We start from the raw sequence: 16400 nt of genomic DNA, 5'->3' as shown, positions 1-16400 counted from the left end.
GATTAAAAAAAAAAAAAAATGTTTAATCTTTACGATAAAACTTGATAAAATGTACTATTTAACATTATTATTTATGTACATAAAGTCTTTACATCCCTTAATAACAATTGCATTAACCGGCTTAAAAGATACCCTTATTATCTCTAAAGCTGTGAAATGCAATTTATTAACATTGAGTTTGGTTTGGAATAGGACAAGGACAATAATACATTATTATTAAACATATTTAATTATGCTTGCTTACTCATAAGCAATAACATTTAAAGTTTGTGGTAAATATTAAACAAATATTAATGGCTCAATATTTTCAGAAATTATTAAAGGTCCCCGAAGAGCAATATCAAAATATTTCGTTTTAGACGATTTTATTATACCTATCAAAACAGTTTTGTTCTATATAGTAATCCAATCACTTAATTGCCTTATACCTATGTTATATATGATTCTGTTTTTCATTATTATATATTTTAATAAAATATAATAAAATAGTTATTTATATAAATTGTATGTAAAAAAAAACTCAAGGGAACGAGTCAATAAATTATAATTATATAAACGTTTGGATTTAAAAGAAAAGTTCAACTGTAAGCAATCGTATTGGGCTAATACCACGGAGGTTTTGGTAGAGATTAGAATTGTTCCAGAATGTACTACCTACCCACATGCACATATTTTTTCTTGCCATCCTCACATCTCGCCAAAACGAGGTTTGAATTTATATTCGGTCGTTTATTTTAACTGTACGTGTTCGCGGCAGTCGTTTACCTCTTTGAATTGGCAAACCGTGTTTAGGTACCTACTTTGCGGAGAAATTATAAAATATTTAGCCACGAAATGTTAGTCTAAATTGTTCGAATGAAATATTAACTTACTAACTAATATTTTTTACAATCAACAAATATTATAATAATTTACTTAGTATTTGTCTTGTTACAATTATATGGCCATATTAAACAGTTTAATTCATATTAAAATATATTAAAACATTATTCACTTTCGATATTTTCAAATATCTACTTATATTCTTGTATGGATACTGGAAATCATACATCATAATATACATAATAGAAATTTAAAGAATTTTTCATTAGAACTTTTAAAAAGTTATTTTATCAGATATTAAGTTTTATGCAATTTTTAAAATGTGTATGCAGTTTAATATTATGAAGGAAAATGTTTTTATTTTAAATATTCAGCATGATCTAGTTACAATTTTACATTTAATATGATTTTATTTGTTTGAAATTAAAATTATAACTGTGACAAAAATGATAGAAATATTTGTATAGAATTAAACATCAGCTAGCTGTCTTAATTCCTATACTATTATTATTAGTATAAAACTATATTTTTCTTGATTTAAATTATTTATCTTTTTTTTTTTAGCTAATGCCTATGTTAATAATAATTAATCTACATGATCTTAAATAATCACTGTACCTGCTATTTTATTCATAAAAATTATTACATGCATTTATTTTTAGAATCAGTTGATAAAATAGGTAAAATAATTTTAGTTTTTTCTAATATTGATTTTATGTTACCATATTAAATGTTTTTATGTTTTATTAGTATGTATTATTTTATTTATTATGTGTGTTACTTTTAATATTTTTGCATAATATATTAATACTGCTTACAAAAGTCTAAAAAATATCTTACACATTTTTTATGGGCGTTATTAAATATTTTATGATATACGAGTAATATACAGCCACACGATAACTGGTAATACAATGCTAGTTAATTGTTTAAAAAAAAAATAATTATATTATTTTAACGTGACATGACAAAAAACTGTTCAGACGTCTATTAATGTATACATACTTCAACTGAAATTTTTATAAAATAAACAATTACCAGCTCAATTAGTAACGAGAATCCACCTTAGCTTCACTGTTTATTAACTTTACACTTTTGTAGAGTGGTTAGTACAGAATTTCTGAAGATATGTTTCAACTGAAAACTAAATACGTAACGAGGTGTGCAGCATACCTAAAGTGGTACTTATTTTTATACAAATCAAGTATATATTCTTTCAAAAATTGTAGGTGCAAAAAGATTTGTGAATTGATTTAATAGGATTAAATTTAAATATAATTTTCAAAAATTTTCAATATTCTAAGTAGGTATCTACTGAGTTGACTTTAATTTTTGACTATCACCAACCATAGATTATATACTATGATTCACTATGAGGAAAAATAAAACACAAATTACCCGTTCTTAAACGTGGGTAAACCTTATGTGTATATTAACACCAAATCAAAGGGAATAATTTAAAGTTTTGGTATAAAATATCGGAAGATAGAAATAGGTACCTACTTACCTAAAACGCTTATTCATATAAAATTGTTGAATACTATTTGTAGGATATTGAATAATTATTTATCAAATATTCTATACTAGATACTCTTGGTAGTTAACCAAATTGATGTAATATAAATAACTGTATTCTGTAACTTAAATAAAAAAAAATAATAATGATAAAGACACCAGTTCAGTGTAACGGCATTTTATTATGTTTACATAATTGCATACATGTATACAAATTCAAACAATAAATATATACTTAATAAGAAAACAGTTTTACACTGGAAATGGGTAAAATAATAATTATTAAATAATTTTAATAATTATTATCTTTAACTTACATAACCTTTTAATTTCAGATTTAAATAACATTATTTAACGTTATTTTGATGATACTTTGCAAGTTAATTTTAATGCAGTTTTAGCTTGAGGTTGAATTAAAATATATCTATAACGATATATATTGTCAAAAACTTTCAGTGAAAATTTAACCACAAAAATATATATCGTATTTAATCACCCGAATGGAAATAACAAAAAGTTTGGCAACATAACACGAAAATAAAAAGGCTGAGCACCCTCAATCATATTGTTCAAAAAGTATCAACACCATAACAACTGTGTTCGATCGTACTTCATCACGAAACATAGAAACTATTGTACCGGAAAACTATCAAGTGACAGGAATAAAATACATACAAACAATGTTATTATAATATGGAAATAAAAAAAAAAAAATAATTGAGAATCGAAAAATCGGTTTCTAAGAAAAATCTAGAACCGACAACAATTGTAATAGTTGCAATAACATTTTAAGTAAAAGCTGTAACTTTATGTTATGTATATTATACGTATTCCGGTGGGATTATAATATATATAAATAAATAAATTGATATAGTTTTATTCTCGATTGGTCGTTTGATAATATACTAACATTACTAACATTGGACATTTGAAAAGATAATGTAATGCTAATGGTACAATCTTAGAAATGCAAACAAAATATAGTATTAGCATGTTATTATAAATTATAATAGAGTGAAGTTATTAATATTTGCATAGATATAGGCAGATACAAATATTTTATTTGTCAGTGTCGCGTAATTTATTAAATTGAATAGAAAATCGTGATTCTTTATGTCCAATGATTTATCAACGATAACAGCGAATTATAACGCTAAGGTCATGGCGACATTCGAAGTTAGCGAAGAAAGAATGACGTGTTATGTTGATAGTGTAGTCTTAAAAACAACATTTGGATAATTTTAAATCTTTGAAACTTTTACACTGTATAATATATAGTGTATATAATAAATAATTTAGAATTCTATTGACATGAACTATTTTTTAAGTTTAAAGTTTAAATTATACCGAATGTTATCAAATTATTGTGATAATATAACTTTATGATTTAATTTTTTACACAAATAATCGTGTTTGTAGTAAATACTAAATAGTAATAACTAGGTAATGTTTATATTGTTATTATTTTATTACAATTGTGGATTGATTGATAAAAGATAAAATAAACAAAATAATTAATTACAGTAATAATAAGTAATATTTCACTATAACTAAAACACATATTAAGTATGAAAGGTAAATTATCTTTTACCAAAATAAGTACTATGCTTACGAGTTACGAAATATACGAGTACACGATGTACACTGTACACCTAGGAGAAACTAATATGTAATGAACACAGTGAGAATTTGGCTGCTTTTATATATACCATATAGCCAAATAGTTAAATCAGGAATTTTACAAAATACCTAGGAAAATAGTTAAAGAATTTAATTTTTATGCAATTTTACTAATATCCACCTAGAAATTTATACCTATTCAAAATATTTAAATATACCTATTTTAAGTCAGGCAAATAATAAAAGTGTCACATATTATATAACGTACTTAAAAAATTTAAACGATCGCTATTTTTTGTATTAAAAATAATGTTAAATGTTCCAGTAGATGCCACCAAACAATAACATGTAAAAATATATGTAACAACATGTAATAACTAAAATTTAACAAAAATTTGTAATTATAATATAAACTTTTTAAGAATTTTTTTACTCGTATTATCAATTCTAATTAGTAATTATCTATACTTATTTATAATTTAATTTTTAAACCATAGGTCCGAAGGATACGAAATTAAAAATATTTTATACACTTACGTATTTTACAAATTAATAAATAATAAATATTTTTTTTTATATAGAATAGCAATGAATGATTAATAATAAATATAGTTAAGTTTTAAAATAATACAAAATGTATCATTTTTATAATTTGTCTGAATAGGCATTTAGTTAAATGACTAGGTGAATAGTAAAATTTTATAAAAATTAAATTCTTTGACTATGTGCCTAGGCATTCAGTAAAATCCTTTATCTGACTATATGCTCATGACGTGTACAAATGATCTTATGATGATCACACGATCGCGTGATTTATATTTACAATATCAAGTTAATGCAACGAATATGCAATATATCTTGATCTTATGTAATATATTAATTATATATTTAACAAAAATTAATAGTTTTGAGGAAGTATGAAAACTATTCAACGTTATACGTACAAACAGTCACGTCTTACGTCATAATATTACTTTAAATTTATATTTAATATATTTTCTTTATAATGTTTTTAATTTATTTATTTTTCAACTTTAGGAAATCTACAATAGGTGTTCAGTACGTCATATGGTATAATCGTATAAAATGTTAATATTTCAAAAGTTGAAAATAAAATTGAATTCGTTTTTAAGACACTGTAATGATTAATGAAAGTGTGTAGGGAATAAAGAAACCAGCTGTTATTAAATCTCATATAAGTATTTTATTTTTTAAAACTTTATTTTTTACAAAAAAAAAAAAAAAACAATAATAATACTTTTTCAATTTGTTTACACAATAAGTAAAAGTTATATATTATTAAACAGACATTTTTTTTTTACATATCAGCAGAGAAGAAGATAACCTTACCACAATGGTTCATTCCATGCGATGTTTATTCAAATCACAATAATAACATTATTATGTCGCCGTGGAATTTTTTGAAGAGGTCTACCATCATTGTCGTTTTAAAAATTTATTCGGGATATTAGGATTATTATGCAAAAAGATGAGCAACCATCGAATTGATCGAAATAATCGTACAAGACGTTAGAGATATTTTGCGGTGGACAATTATATGAATAAACGATAAATAATATTGTACTTCACCATACATACATTTTAATTGGTATTATTTATATTTATTTTGTTTAGTATCGTAAACTATATGAATTAAAATGGATTATTCTAAAACATTTTAGTCGTTAAATTAACGAAATCGCGGATTGAGAAAAAAAATTGTTAAGTATATCAAATCGTACAGAAACCTGCGAGTAGTTGTAAACTACGGCAGAACGAATAAAAAAATTATGATATTGGTTTTTCTGTTCATTCCGCCCGAATATAATATAGTATCGAAAAAGGCCATAATTCATTCGTCAGTAATTTGAGGGGGAAACGTATGCGGTCCGAGAAACGAAAATAAAACAAAACGGCGACACTGACAAGCGGAAGCGTTCTGCATACGATTCCGCGTTTCGTTATTGAACTTATCGAAGCTTCCCGGAATCCTATCCAACGGGAAAACGAATAAAAGTATTATTATTATTATTATTATTATTATTCACGAGACGATTCGTTCGTGCGTACTGAGAACGCGTGCTCGTGTGTGTGTGTGTGTGTGGGTGGGAGGTGGTATGTGGGTGGGTGGGTATCGAGTTATTATCGCGGTGTCGTCGTAAAGCCGATTACCGGTGTTTACGACGTGACGTTTACGCACGCAGGCGGCGGTCCCGCAGTCCTGCAATATTATTATAACTGCACTGACGGTGCTGACCCGCGCCGGACCGACGACGCCGGAAACCACATCTCTCTCGTGTCGCGGGCACCGCCGAGGAGAACGCAAAAAACGGACACACACACAGGAAAATATGCAAAGAGAATACACCACCCGGTTAACCGACGAGACAAAATGGATATTCTTACGCGGCCGTCGGGTGGAGGGTGTAGGTGGTGCGTGCAAGAGTCGGTGCGGCGGTGGTTGACAAGAGAACGCGTCGAGGTGGGCGACCGTGAGTAGCGGCGGTTGGAAGGGGGTGAGGGGCAAACAAAAACTGAAAAAAAAAAATTCACATACACACACACACATATATTTATATAAAATTATACGTGTGTGTGTGTGTGTGTGTGTGCTAAGCGCAAGCGTCACGCCCACGCCGCGCCGTCGTGTCGGCGGCCTCTCCGGCGCGGCGCTGCTCGGAGGGATCGTGTGGCCGACGGCGCCGAAAAACCGACCAGTTGCTCGACGCGTATTGCCACCGTCACCGCCGAATTCAGTGAACGCCGCGCGCGTGTGTCGTTCGAGTGCGACCGCGGTGTCCACGTTGGGGCCGCGAACTTTCGTAGTTCGTAACGACGTAATATTATATTTGTTTTAGAAGAGTTTCGGCCGAGTTACAATATCGTTATTAGAGGTAAGTGCACTCACCGACACGATATTATATTATACACGTGTAATATACGCTATGGACTATAATAGTTTAGAATGATTTTTTATTATTTTTTTTTTTTCAATAGCTTTCAATATTTAAATTAATACAGCTTAACAATTGAAACTTTATAATATAATATTATTTATGAATGAAAATAAAAATCCTTTACAAACGGTACGTAGTACTATATTATACATAGAAAAGGAATTCAAAACGACTCGAGAGTCCATTGGGATAATGATGTCGTTGCAGTGGCGTAGCTAGGGGGAGGGCTAAGGGGGCCGCAGCCCCTCTCAAAATATCAAGAAAATTTAAAAATTATTTTCATTTTTAATGGTCTATGAAAATCGTTACAAAATTTTTAAATTCTACTTTACGAAAATTGATCAGCCCTCTACGAAAAAAATCTTGGCTTAACCACTGCGTTGTTACTATGTAAGTAATAAAATCATTTTAAACGGGGAGGGGGGTAGACTGCATATTATACGATAGTTAATAGTTGTTATTTCGTATAGTAGTATATACGTTTTATTTATTTGTTTTTCCATCTTGTGTTTCGTAACGCACCGACGCGCGACGGTTCGACAGTATGGATGGGTTTGCTGTGGATCGTCTGGAACGACGTGGATCAGATCGACATCACAGGACGTTATCGCGTTGCGCAATAATTGTTATTTCCATCGATCGAGACCCGGCTATTCGCACTACGCATATTATTATATGTTCATAGGGACTAATGAATACGATGCACAATACATTAATGAGATAAATCATTATTACCGTGTAATGATGTCACTGCGTCGTCCGGTGTGCGTATCGCGTGTAAGATTTGTATTAAACATCGATTCTATTGCCTATTAATCTGTTCGATTAATTTCCGATTCGAGTAGATGATTGCTAATTATAATTTATTTATTTTATATTCGTGCTGTGGCGATTATTATTTTTACGATAAATCATTTCGTTTTCTAGTCACGACCTAATGATGACAATGGGGTTTTTTTTTGTTTGTTTTCGTTTTGTCATTAACCTTTAAAAGACAATTATGCACTACGTATATTGTCAAATTTTAATCATCTAGGCGCTAAAAAGCAACGACAATAAATTATTTTATAGGATAATTTTTTTAAATAGAAAACGTACACAGTAATTGGTAAAATGTTCAATTGTTGGTACCGCCTGATATTACATATGTGTACTAATAATATGAAATCAGATTATATAAATATCGTCTTAACGAAGGTTAATTAATAAAAAAATTATATTATATTGATTTTAACAATTAATTATACATAATATAATATTATAAGATTGTTCCTTAAATTTCAATCAAACGAACATGATATCTGCATGTGATGCATACACATACGTTACTATTTAATTAATTATTTTATCACCATTACATTTTACTAAAGAATTGTATTGACGTATAATATTATTATTTAATTAAAATTAACGTTTCATTAAAATACCTGTTTTATTTTAAGAGAATACATAGATTTTTTGGGTTAGAAAATATATTATCTATTATGATTTATGGTAATATTAATATATAATATGTACTTATTAAAAACTTCATTATTAATTTAAATATTCAGTCAATTTCAACCAATGGCTAATGTTGCCGTGGGTCAGTAAAAATAAATAAATAAAATATTCCAGTGTCATATATATATATATATGGGTAAATTTTTCATAAAAGCATTAAATCACTTAATATTATTCTAAAATGTATTCAATACATGGCGTGGGTATTAATCATATAACGCGATTAATTAATGTATTTACCTATTCTGAGAAAAATCAAACGCCTTTAAATTTATATTATTTAAATGGTTTCAAACATCATCATCATGTGGTACTGTTCACACATATAAACGTACGCGCCACAGGCAACGGAAATCATGGTAGAGGTAAATAATCATTTCTGAGAGCACTAATAATTATATATCTTTTGCGGATATTAAACCGTATTTGCTATTTTCATTCGGTTAAGATTGTACAAGGAAGTAAAAACATAAATAATTAAACTTCTAAGGGTTCAAATTAAATTTAAATGATTGGCTTTTTATGTGTAACGTACGTATGTGTACGTACCAATTACTCTATAATTCTTTACATCATATTTATAAATATCAAAAATTGTCGTTTTTATTGAAATTAAATTTACTTATTAATACGTCTGTATAAATTATAGATGATAAAACAAAACCAAAACATTTTGTTTTATCACTTTGAATATTTGATGTAGTGTCGATCGACTTATTTCGAGTGTACATTTTTTTATATATTATATTATATTACTTTGTATATTAATTTATTGTACACAGATTGTAAATATTCATTTTCTTATAAAAAAAAAAAAACTTAACTTTATATTATATATTGAATAGAGATAATGTTATAGGTATACAAATAAGTGCACAAGGTTAAATTTAAAAAAAGTTGATATTTATTTTACACAATACAAATTAAATGTATGTATAATATATATATGTAAATATATTTGTAAAAAAGCCAATACAAGTTAGATTGAAAAGTTATAATTAGTTGTATTTCTAAAATAATTGGTAGACAAAATTCTTATGTAAATATGGACAAGCATATATTTAGTACCTATTAATTTATTATTTTTTTTCTAAGTTTATTTATTAAACTTATTTATGCATATTTTGTAAAATAAGCGAACCTGTTAAGTTAAAAAATACATGAATACAATTTCATTAAGTTATTAAATTTAAGATGAACTAACATTTGTATTTCAAAATATTATATTTTAACTAAAAAATATAATGTAAATACTAATTATTATTGATTATTAAAAATTAAAACATGTATATTAACTTATCAAATACATTTATATAATATTATTTAAAAACAACCTATAGATAATAATGAATAACAAAGTTATACATTTTCTCAGTGTAGGTAAACGATAAGATGCGTGTAAAATTGTTGATAAATTACTGAAGTTAATTTCAACGTTCAGTGTAAAGTAAATGTATACGTATAAAGATAATGCATTTTGAGCTACTATACAAGTAATTACCAAACAAACATAGTTTTACAAATCATGAAAACTTATAAATTAAATTCATAGTTTTGTTTTGACACAAATACATATTAGTACCATCTATATACAATATAAAGTATACATAGATGTTTTAGTTCAAATAAATTAAAACATATTTGGTTATGAAACATAGTTACTAGTTAGATTAGTTAGGTATATTATGCTTTTAATTACTTCTAAATTTTATTTTAATATTTTATTAAATTATTTATAATATTTTATGTAATATTTGCATAGCATAAATTAAAATTAATATATTTATTTAAAATATTATATAATAATTACATATTTTGAACCAGAAATTTTTTTTATTTGTTTGAAATAGTTGGTATAAATCTATACAAGAATTATTTAAAAATAAAATGTATAAAAACAAAAAAAACGAATTTGGGACTTTATTATTATAAAATTATCATAAGACCGAGAATAATTTCAATAAATTTAAAATAATGGGTAGGTACTATTAATAAATGTATAAACAATTTATTGTATTACATAATCGCAATTACATTTAAATCATAGTTAAAGAAGCTTAACAAACTCAAAGCATAAATGTTCATTACTAGAAACTGTCATAATTTCCGATACCTATAGTGAATTATGATCAATGCATTTACAACTAGAGTGATAATGCTAAAAATTGCATTATATTTAATAAGTTTAACGTAAATATTTTTGAATAGTTACCTAACCTGATTATGGTGTCGATTTATGAAGTCATAATATTCTAATTGTTAGTTATTCTTTTTTGTCGAATCAATCAGATTTCAGACTTGGAATATTTTTCCAAAAGTTAGCAACTGTGAAATATTAGTGAATTTCAAAAGCAAATAATAATGCTTACATAACGGCAATAGCTCAAAAAGCTGTTTTATTACATGACTTTGAAAATTGTCTATTTATATAATATTTCTGTACATTGAAGTTGCCACTTCGTATGCGATAATATTATTAACTATGCACAATGAGAATAATGCTTTACATCATGTAAGTTGCATGTCTTTATAATGTTTTGTAAAATAACAAAAGTATTTACCGTATTAAAAAGCTACACATGCATGGCTGTATAAACGAAATAACGTTTTTTTTTTTAGATTTACCTATATATTATTATATTATACCATAAACAAATTACTATCGTGATTTTTTTCGAGAAATCTTGACATTCATTTTTGTATGTATTTCGTATTATTAAAGAACCTGTAGCAAAATATATGATTTGTATAGACAAGCTTGTATAGTAAGTTAGACCGTGAAGAGATCGTTCGAATACATAAGCTACGGTGCTGCTATATATGTCGACTTTATAATAATATCGGAGTTCGAAATAAATAAAAACGGCGAAAGCAATCGACCACGTCGATACACCAGTGAATAAAAACGAACGACGATCACGAGGGAACGACCACGGTCATATTATAATAATATATTATATAGGAAAGGTCCGTTCGTTGAACGCCGACACATGCGTAGATATAATTCGAAAGTGCGAAATTGTTGACGGACGGAACTGCATGCAGAACAATATACCTACATACAATATTTATGGGTGAAGCGTATACCTATTTCGGTTTAGCAGAATATTGTACCCGGTGAATTTTGTTTTCTCAAATGTTTATTTTTCGAACCCACGGAGTACGAGACAGTCACTTACGTAATCGATAGCAAAAAACTTAAAAAGCACGTACGTAAATTATATCTCCTTAAAACTCGAGGCAAACGACAGTAATTCATGTACATTGTACAACTTATTGTTTATATTATTATAGAATTTATATAGTGACTATTTGTTTAGTACTATGTTTGGAGGATTATGACGTATTTATCAGTTGTATATTTGGGACGAAAGAAATACAATTATTTTATTTAACTGCATCATACATTTTTATTTTTTGTACGAACACCTCTAAAAAAAATATCGTACATTATATAAATCAAATATAATATTATGTCGTAAATAATCAAATATTATTTTTATAATTTATTGAATCCTACAAATATTTACAAACCAAGAATAAATATATACACATAATGAACAATTCTATAAATAATATAATATTGGAGAACTGTTGCATTTTTTGCAATGTAGGTTTACTGATACTGTGTTACTATGTAAATTTAATCAGCCTATCAATGTTAATTAATTTCATACAATTTGAATCTGTACCAGTAGGTAAATGAATAAACTATGTATAACTATGGTCGTAGGTATATTTTTACGACAGCGATATATGATACATATTTTAATTTTATTCTACAGAATTTTATTTCTGTTATGTACATTTATTTCAATCTAGTACTTTTAGAAAGTATTTTCTTATAATAATAATAATTGAATGAGATGATGGAAGGTTTTAATATGTAGAATTTTTCGATAATAGCATTTTAATATAATTTTAAAATATAAGAGATTTTTTTAATTTCCAGTTGTGGTGTTATGTACGTAAATAGTTATGTTTTATTACTTTAATAAAATATTATTTTACGTAAAACCCTTAACAATATATTATTATACTACGGGATTTATATAAAAATTGATAACCTTATAAAGTTTTTAATTATTAAAAAAGTAATTTATTTTTATTTGTTTATTTGGGAATTTGGTTAATAAAGTCTATTAAATTCGGTGTACGGAATATTACAATACAAAATATTTATGTAAACATTTAAAACCTTTATATTCTGATAAAAAATAAGAAATTTTAATGAAATTATTATAATGTATTATCATAGCTGTGATTTAAAATATTGAAATTTAAACTTTTTTTAATTAATAATAATGATCATATATAATCAAAACTTTTTGATTCAGTACCATAATATTTGTGGGACGTATAAAGCAACGTAATAATAAAATAATAAGCTATAATGCCTAATCAATATTCGTTTAGCTTACAAAAACATTCATTTAACTTTTTCTAATTTTTAAATATGATTTATATGCGATTTTAATGTTTCTTTTTTGAGATACTGCAGTTAATATTTTACGTTTCATATCTTTAGGAAAATAAATAATAATTATTTTATTAAATAAAAATGTGTCTTTTGATGGATGAAGTGAAAAACTTTATAGTCTTACTATGTATAAAATGATATGTTTTATTAAATAAAAATTGTTTGAAGTACAATGATGAAAAAAAAAAAGATTTTTTCCAAATAATTGTCACTCTTTGCTTTTTTTCTTTTGTGACCCAAATAATTAGATAATGCATTTAGGTACATATCTTCAGCGGCATTGCAATTTCCAAAGTTCAACACGCCCTATAGCCTATATAATATGCAAGGCAATAGTAATGTTCAATAAATATTTTATTCTTGAGAAATGTTTTGTGAAACTGAGTTTATCTTCTTCTTTTAGCATCATTAAAAAAAAAAGATAAAAAAGAAAAAAAAGAGAGAATCCAATTGACTAAAATTAATATTTTTCAATTAAAATAAGAGAAATAGGAATTAGTATCCCGATGTGAAATGTATAATGATACATTACATAACTTTTTATTTTTAACGGTATATTCGGAGAGACTTTTTTCAAAGCCACGCTCATGACTGTTCGGAAAAAAAAATTATTAACACAATTGAACTAAATTGTGGAAAAATGGTTATATTGAGAATTGAATATGCAACTTAGACTTAGGTATATTCATAATAAAACGCTTTATATGATGTACGTATTAATTTGTTTCAAAATATTTAAATTAATCTTAAGTCAATCGCGGTTTTTTATAATTTAATAAATATTTGACATAAAAATGTAAGTGTAAGTACAAGTATCATTATAGTACATACTAGTGAGAACTCTTATAAAACTGGAAAAGTACATTCAATTAATGTTTACAAGTATTTACTTTCAAAGTAATAAATTATACAGCTATCCTTAGACATCTGACATACATAATAAACATAATAGACTGCAGATTTACTTTACACATTTAGATTATTTCGTACGTTTGGTAAGTATTAGTTATTATTTACTTGAATAGATATGCTAAAAGTATATATGATACCATAGTATATAATATAGATATATTATGTAGTTCATAGTTTCATACCCTTTATAATTTAATTAAATAAAATTATGTTTATATTTTGTCAATTTTTTTTTTAATGATTTATAAAAATAATTGCACTAAAACTTTAATAATTTTATAAAGTAAATAAGATATATATTATAGTTAATTTACTGCTCTGAATAAAAACGCATATACTACATACAATTATAAAACTTTTTTTTATATAAAAACCAATAAGTATTGATTATATGTTCAAAAACTGAAAAATTACTCAAAAAACGGAAGCATACTAAAGTACGTATTATTATATCAGTAGCTCAGCTCAGAAGTTAAAATCATCAAAACTATATATTTTATAAATAAACATACATTATATGTATGTGCATGAATATTAAGTAGTGTATACATTGTCATATTTCATTTCTTAAATATTAAATAATATATAAATCAGAAAAAAAACACTTACATTTTTTGCATCATAATGATTTTGAACATAACACTTGAAAAAAAACTAATGATGAATTGATACTCTCAATAGGAAAGACTATTTTTTTTTAACTGACTATGGCTTTGTATAATTTTTGATTGGAATAGTTGAATTTGTATAAGTATACAGTTCTCTGTAAAGATGATTAAATGTATTACTTATCTTTTAAGTAAATTCAACTTTAAAACACTATCCTTCTTAAGCTTGGATAAAAAAAAATTAAAATACTGTACTTGATAAATTTAATATAAATATAAATTATGTATTTTTCTATATAAAAAGATATTATTTAAATGTACGTAGCATTATTCAGGTGATACAATAAGCGATTTTTATACAAAATTAAATAAATACCTAATAAATAATTATGCAAAAAGGCTATAAACTGAATAATTTCAAGAAAATTAAATATTTCAATATAAATACAAAACTTTTAATATAATTTATATAACCCTTATATAATATTATTTTATAATAAATGTATTATTATTTGCAAGTTATTATATTTTATATGCTAATATTACAGATTTTATTCTTTGTTTGCTTTATAATGTTATTTTAATCAAGAATTTTGTATACATTTTTTGTTGAAAAGCTTATAAAAATTATCTTATATGACCCACTAAAATTTGGTAAATATAGATACAAATAATATGTTATTAAATTAATGAAAAAAATGCATATGTTGTAGGTAGTAAGTTATTTTACACATCTAAAAATTAACATTATTAAATTCCATAACGTTTGTTTTTTCACCATTTAATATAACTTAAGCGGAGCATCCAATATATTATATTTTAATGTATATAAAAACGATTAAAGCGCTTTATCGAAAATAATTTGTGTTACAACTCAAAAAAACATTTTGGCAACACAAATTGAAAAATATTAACTGTGATGGAAAAAACATATTAATAGAGTAACTTAATAAACGATATCTCGTTAATCAACGAACTGCTTTTATCATCAGAACTTAAATTAAGTGGTATTTTACCCGAAACACTGATAAAACTTCACCGATCTAACTACATAAACCTAGATAATCGGAGTTTGAAAAATTATGAATTCTACTACCGTAGGAGATAATTACATGATATTGATACTGTAGAATCTATAGCTAAATAGTGAAGCGCGTAGAAAAGATAATACAAAAGAAGAATACGAAATTAATTATTTGTCTGCATTAAGATATATATTTGCGTTTTTACAAGTATTATTCACGGTATTTATAAACACGAGTAAATCAACAATTATTATTATTAATAAACGTTCCTGCATTGTACATATAATTATTAATTATACAATAGGTAATACACGAAACCTATTATTAATATATTTATAAAGAAGGAAAGTCGATAAAATAGGTAATTGTACTTGCTTTTAAATTTGTCCAGGGCTTAAGAGACATTTTATGTAAAGGAATCGATTTAAATAGCTTACTTTATACATTACGCCCACGGGAATGTGCGTATCTACTACCTTGTCGATTTGATTTTGCATATTAAGCGTGTGTCTGCATCAACATTTACGATTCGATTTCGAATTTGTACGTCGTATAGTTTGTTTTAATTTTATTAAATAGTAATCAAATATATTCAAATAGTTCTTAATATTAATCAAATATATATCTATCATAGGTATTTATATTCGTTTAAAAATTTAATATAGATACATAATAACATAATATAATACAAATAAGCTTAAATTTTCTTTTTCTCCGAGATCTAAATTAATATTATGAAATATACTATACAAATATTCGAAAACGTCTAAACATTTTCTAAGCTACTGAAATCCGTAAATAACTTATAATGAAAACAGTAAATTTCATGCCAGATTTTTAATTTATAATAAATTCCATTTTGTTATATTTCTGTTGGGCTGTATAATATACCTACTAATATAAATATGAATTAATTCCAAAATGAAAGACAACCGCACTAATCCTTATCGAACCTATA

The 16400-nt window shown here is 25.7% G+C and overlaps 1 protein-coding gene across 2 annotated transcripts in view; it reads left to right on the top strand.

Annotated features, from left to right (window-relative positions):
- Nucleotides 1–6664: 6664 nt before the first annotated feature.
- Nucleotides 6665–16400, top strand: part of LOC132922069 (uncharacterized) — a 111275-nt gene continuing 101539 nt past the window's right edge. The window contains exon 1 of one of the 2 annotated variants that reach the window (XM_060985391.1): nt 6665–6851. The gene's annotated coding sequence lies outside the window, so the exon portion shown is untranslated. The remainder of the gene's footprint in view (nt 6852–16400) is intronic. The other variant, XM_060985390.1, reaches the window with a different exon arrangement.

The sequence above is a fragment of the Rhopalosiphum padi genome, chromosome 2, assembly GCF_020882245.1.
Source record: "Rhopalosiphum padi isolate XX-2018 chromosome 2, ASM2088224v1, whole genome shotgun sequence".
NCBI lineage: Eukaryota > Metazoa > Arthropoda > Insecta > Hemiptera > Aphididae > Rhopalosiphum > Rhopalosiphum padi.
The sequence above is the reverse complement of the archived record's forward strand: the minus strand, read 5'-3'. Positions and strand labels throughout refer to the sequence as shown.